Source organism: Parus major, chromosome 5, assembly GCF_001522545.3.
Source record: "Parus major isolate Abel chromosome 5, Parus_major1.1, whole genome shotgun sequence".
NCBI lineage: Eukaryota > Metazoa > Chordata > Aves > Passeriformes > Paridae > Parus > Parus major.
Genome location: NC_031774.1, coordinates 6,871,349 through 6,877,248, shown reverse-complemented (window position 1 = coordinate 6,877,248; position 5,900 = coordinate 6,871,349). Strand labels below are relative to the sequence as shown.

Below are 5,900 nucleotides of genomic sequence, written 5' to 3'. Positions count from 1 at the left end.
CCAGCACAGGAGGTGAGCAGGCTCCTGGAAATCGGGAAGCAGCTCATCCTCCAGGTAAATTCCTGTGGTTTGGCATCTCGGCCAGGGAAGTTGCGTTTGTGCCGTGGAGCCCTGGGAAAAGGCCAGCGCTCCTGCTTGTGGGGGTGAAGGCATCCCACGTCCCTAAAGCTCCTGCTAAAATCCTGATTCATTCCTGGGCTGGAGCTCTCCTCCCGAAGGAGGATGGAGCCAAGGGCATTCAAAAGGTGGGCGGGGAGGAGGAATAACACGAAGGAATTTCGGCGGGGCGTGAAGCAGATAAGGAAAATGACACGTTGTTATTGCACCTGGATTAGGCAGGGCCGGGATGGAGCCGGGAATTCCAGCGGCTGCCAGCGCTGCAAACATAGCCTTGTGACTCAGGGGAGCTCGGGGGTTTGCAGTTTCCTTCCCTCAAAGCCTTCAGAGTGTGTTTCCACAATTTCCTGGTTTTTAATTCCCTGCAGAACAACGAGGCTTTTACAAGCTGAGGTGGAAAAGCTTTGGAAAGAAGTGTTTGTCCAAGGGGAAGCATGGAGGATGCTGGCAAATATCCCAACAGCCTGGATCAGTGCTTTATCCTCTCATTTTTCCCAAAGGAAAAGCCACCTGGAGCTGCCAGGCAGGAAGATGCCCTGAGCTTTGCTGAGCAGTGGTGAGAAACCCCAGTGAACTGTTATTTAATGGTCCTTTTCCATGGCAATGGCTCCTTCCCAGGGAGAAATTTCTGGGCTGAGGAGTCACAGCTTGGATAATGCTGGATAATGTCCTTGGGAGGGGGAAGCGCTGGCGGGATTGATAGCAAGTCTCCGAGGCTTGGCTTCCAGAGTTAGATCTGGCACCAATTTAGCAAAGCAGCTGGAAAGAGGAGTTTGTGCTTGGAATCGTGAGCAGTGAGGGCTGTGCCGAATTCCAGAATGCAACCTGCTGGAGAAATCCTTTCCAGGCTTTCTCTGTGGCGTCAAACCCATCGGTGTGTGCACGGGTGTGTTTACTACGTGCCAAGAGTGAGCCCACGGGGTGGGAACCCCTTGGAAAAGGGAGGGATCCCGCTAGGAAGGCGGCTTTAAGGCTGGAAAGGGGGGTCTTGAGGAAAGCACGGGTCTCCAGGTGGGAATGGGAAGAGCTGTGCCCAAGGGAAGGTGTCAGCTTTGCTCTGCCCTTCTTACCTGAAGTGGGACCTGATGCTGCCCACACCTTGGGGATTAATGGAAGAAATTTTTCCCTTTTCCCTGAGGGTGGTGAGGCACCAGAATGGATTTCCCAGAGAAGCTGCATCTACCCCATCCCTGGAAGTGTTGGACTAGGTTGGACAGGCCTTGGAGCAACCCCCGGATAATGGGAGGTATCCCTGCCCACAGCAGGGGGTGGAATGGGATTATCTTTAGGACCCTTTCCAACCTAAACCATGCCAGAATTCCATGTCTGGTCCCTTCAGGTGCCTGATAGAGGTTTCCCAAGTCCTGCCCTGCCTCTGGCTGGCATTCCAGCCCCCGGTGTGCCAGCCTGAGCCTGAATTTGAGCTTCCAGCTTATCCCTGGATAAGCTCTCCCTAGGTTTGGCTCTGACTGGGATGTCTCTCCTCTGAATTAACTGTTTTTTAGGGATTCAGGTCAGGTGTGGGACAGCAGCCTGGGCCCCCAAATCCCTTCCCGCTGTTGGAGGAACCACAGAAAGCCAAGGCAGCTGGAGGGGGAGATTTTTCCGAACATCCGGAGTGCAGGAGAAGCCTCTCCATTAGGGAATGATTTTTAGTTAAGGTTTGAGTGATGCTGTTTCTCTGCAGAGCTGCAGCAGCTGCTCCTGCTGGGGGGACACTGCCAGCTGCTCATCCCTGCCTTGGGAGCTTCCCAGGGGCTGGGAATGACAAGGAGGGTCGAGCCAGGAGGTGCTGGCTTGGGGGGCATCTGGGAAGAGCAGGTTTGTGGGGAGATCTGCTGGGATAATGGAGGATTTGAGGAGCAGGAACAGTCTGGAGGCACTGGATCAGCAGCGTTTTGGTAGGAGGTGATGGAGGCTGATGGCTCCGGAGAGTCGCGGGCGGGAATCATGCTGGGAAGGGAGGGAGGGCTGGGAAGGCACAGCCCCCACGGGGATGGAAGCAAACACAGGCACTTCCTGCTTGGTGAGATGGGAATGGGGCACACAGGAATGCCTGTTGCTGCGGTTTTTAAAAGCGCTTCCCAAATTCTGGTTGGCAAATGCGTGGTTTGGTGGAAATTTTGTGTGGGATTACGGCTGGATACACAGAGAGAGCAACCTTGGCTTGCTCCAGGGAAGGTTTAGATTGGGTATGGAGGAAAACTCCTACATGGAAAGGGCTGCCAGGCATTGGAGCAGGATCCAGGGGTGGAGTTGCCAGCTGTGGAGGGATTTAAAACCCATGTGGATGTGGCACTTGGGGACGTGGGTTAATGGTGGCCACGGAACAGTTGGACTCCGTGATCTTGGAGGGCTTTTCCAACCTCAGTTCTTCCGTAACATATTCCCTAGAGAGTGAGACAATGGGTGAGGTGCTGGAATTTTTTGCCCTGGAGGGAATGTCAGGATAATGCTGTTGTCCAGCTTTCCCTGGTGGCCTGTCCTCTTTGATAAGGACAAAAACACCTTCCCAAGACACTTGTTGCTGTCAGCCCTTGGAATTCAGCCAGCTGGAACAGCCTGTGCCTGCTCCAGGGGTGATGGAGCTCAGACTGGTGTTTGCAGGGATTGAGGAGAGGGGAGGTGGTTTGGATAACCTGGATGTTGGAATCCTTGCGCTAGGGAGACTGTTGCACTCCCAGCCTTGTTCACGCTATTTCCCTATGATTTATTGTAATCCTAATGGAGCAGCTGAGGGAAATTGGCAGGGTTGGGATGGAGGAGGAGAGGGGCTCGTTACCCCGGGAGTAACGGAGCGTCTGACTCCGACTGGGAGCCCAACAGGGGCAGGATTTCGGAGCAGCGGGTTTGGATGTGCTGTGCCTGGGGGCGGTGGCAACAACAACAAACTGAATAATAATAAAAAGCTTCCCATGTTCCCAGCTATTCCTGGAGCCTTGTTCCTTGTCCAAATTCCCTGGAGGAGGGGTTGGTTTGCTTTTAGGTTTAGGAAAATCCTCAATCCTGGAATCTGTTGGCTTTTTTTTCTGGACACCGGGATCAGCGGAGCTGGATGGGTTCTTTGTTGATTGAATCCCTTCCTGGCACATGCCAGGGATCTCCAGGGCTCCAGGGCTCTCTACAGTGGTCTGGACTTTTCCCGGGAGATGATGTGGAGAATTCCAAGGCTGTGGTGTGGGACAGCCCCGTGCCATATCCATGTGTTGAGGATTGATGCTCCAGCTGGAAGAACACCACACAATTCCCTCTCCCTCACATTCCCAGGTCATTCCTGCACAAAGAACACAGATCCATCCAGAGGTGAGTAAGAAATAGCAATTCCTTAAGCCTTGCAGAGGTTTCCTTGTGAAAGGTATGGGGATGCCCTGATGGAGATGCTGCATCCGAATTATCCACGGGGATAACCCAGCTGATGGATGTCCCTCCTTTGCATCCCTCTGAGGTGTAGGATTCCCAGGAATGCGTGGGAATCTCCATCTCCATGCCATTGCCCCAGGCATTTAAACCCAGACTCAACCCTTTCTCACAGATTAGGAAGCTCTGAAATGAATGGATTTGCTATGGAGGCTGGAGGTGGGGACAGATCCATGCAAACATCACGTCTTTTGTGACAGGCTCAAATTAATTCCTTAATTCCCTTAAATGCTTCGCCACCCGCCCGCCGTGTCATGACAGTGGGGAAAAATGGGATTTCTGAGGGCATTAATCCCTCCCTTAATGCTTTAGAGAATGTTAAGGCATCCAGTTTATCCAAAACATTCCAAAATTTCCTGTAAATGGTGTCACTGCCATACAGGAGTCAGGGAACAGAGCCCTGGGAATCTCTGGGACGAATCCTGATGTTGGAGCTGGGTTATAAATGTGGTCTGGTCCTTGCAATTCGGTGAAGCCAGGCTGGAAACGGGCAGATGGAGCTGCTGGAACTCAGAAATCCGGAGCTGTATCGGATTAATTGCCTGGTGTCCATTAATTGGCAGGATCTGGGCTGGGATGTGCTCTATCCCACCCCTTAGAAAGCCTCGGACAGCTTCTGATTGTATTTCCCTGAAAAAAAGAGTAATTTCCAGTCTTTCTGAGCTTCTTCCCTCTGTCTGCTCCAGGTTTTGGGGCTTCCAGGGGTGTCTGCCCGGCTGGGGAGCGGTTTGTGCCGAAGGGAGACCTTGGAAGTGCCACGGGCTGGATGAAACGATTTGTTGGAATGCTAAATTTGGCAGCAGCTTTTCATCCAAACCGGAGCCACTTTGCACCTGTCTGGGAAGATAAAGGGACTCGGAATGAGCGTGAGTGGGATTTTTCTGCCTGAACGGGATACAAAGGCCTTGGCACAAATGAATTCCTGAGCTTCAAAGCCTTTCCTGAATGTTTTTCCACCCCTGTCAGGCTGTTTTATTTCCCAGGTACGGTGATATCACCCAGCAGACCATTTGAAGGCTGCTCCACTTGCTTTAAGGAGGAATGGGCAGGCGAGGATGTGCTGCTATTCCCTACTGGATCAGCTTTTCTGGGACAGGGATGTATATTTTTTAAAATTTTTTTTTTCTTTTCAAAAGCTTGCTTTTTTTTTTTTTTTTTTTTTTTTTTTTTTTTGTGGTAGGAGCATCTAAGTTGTGTCCTTGGATGATGGTGGCTGCCGTGTTCAAAGGGAATCACTGTCCTTCCTCCCAAACAGGATGGTTGTTGTGGTGTGTCCATCCCTGTGAGGGTTTTTTTGTGAGGAGGGCGATTGGTTGGAAGGGACCTTACAGCCCCACCAGTTCCAGCCCCTGCCATGGGCAGGGACACCTGCCACTGTCCCAGGTTGCTCCAAGGCTGGTCCAGCCTGGCCTGGGACCTTTCCAGGAATGGGGGGCAGCCACAGTTCCTCTGGGAAATCCGTTCCAGGACCTAACCAATTTTTTCCCCAATATCCCATCTAACTCTGTTCTCTGTCACTGGGAAGCCATTCCCTCCTTTCCTGTCCATACCCTTGTGAACAGGCTCTCTCCATCTTTCTTGGGAATATTTCCTGATAGGAAAGCACTGCTTTTCCATACTGGGCATGGAAAGCAGTGTGCCAGGCCCTCTCCATGAGGAAGACTGAAGTGGTGTGCTGGGTAGTTTTCCTGAGGGAAGGGATGTTGGGAGAGCCCCAGGTGTGGCTGAGGTGAGACTTTATTGCTCCCTAAATTCCCTGACTGGGGGGGAGCAGATTGGAGCTGGGCTGTGCTCCAAGGGAACAAGGAGTGGGACAAGAAGAGATGGCCTGAACTTGTGTCACGGGAAGTTCAGGTTGAACACCAGAAAGAATTTCTTCATGGAAGGGGCTTCCTAGGGAGGTGTGGGAGTCCCTATCCCGGGAGGTGTTTAGGGAATACCTGGATGTGGCACTCAGTGCCCTGGGCTGGGTGACAAGGTGGGGATTGTCACAGGTTGGACTCGGTGGTCCTGGAAGTGTTTTCCAAGGGAATTAGTTCTTGCGGGATCCCTCCGTGATTCCGATGCGATCATTCAGTGAAATATCGGTATCGCAGGTGACCAGCAGCCCAGCAGAGGCCTGTGCCCGCAGCAGGTGTCCTTTCCCTGGATCCCGGTGAGAATTCCCCGCTGGAATCCGGGATTGCCCCGCCCCGTGGCGCTCCCGCCGGGCGCCACCAGGCGGCGCCGCCGCGCCCCGCACCCCTCGTTGCCGTGGCGACCGCAGGTTGCGTAGCGGCCCTTACGCAGTTGACGCAGTGGGCGGCCCCGGCGAGGCGGGGGCGGCCCCGGCAGGGCGGAGGCGGCGTTGGAGAATCGGGGGCCGC

At 53.4% G+C, this 5,900-nt stretch overlaps 1 protein-coding gene across 3 annotated transcripts in view; it reads left to right on the top strand.

Moving 5' to 3' along the window:
- Nucleotides 1–344: 344 nt before the first annotated feature.
- DAGLA (diacylglycerol lipase alpha) overlaps nucleotides 345–5,900 on the top strand; it is a 62,729-nt gene continuing 57,173 nt past the window's right edge. Inside the window, exon 1 of one of the 3 annotated variants that reach the window (XM_015631505.3) lies at nucleotides 345–673. The gene's annotated coding sequence lies outside the window, so the exon portion shown is untranslated. Of the gene's footprint in view, nucleotides 674–3,148; nucleotides 3,421–5,900 lie in introns of those variants that run through there. The other 2 variants (XM_015631506.1, XM_015631502.2) reach the window with 2 other exon arrangements.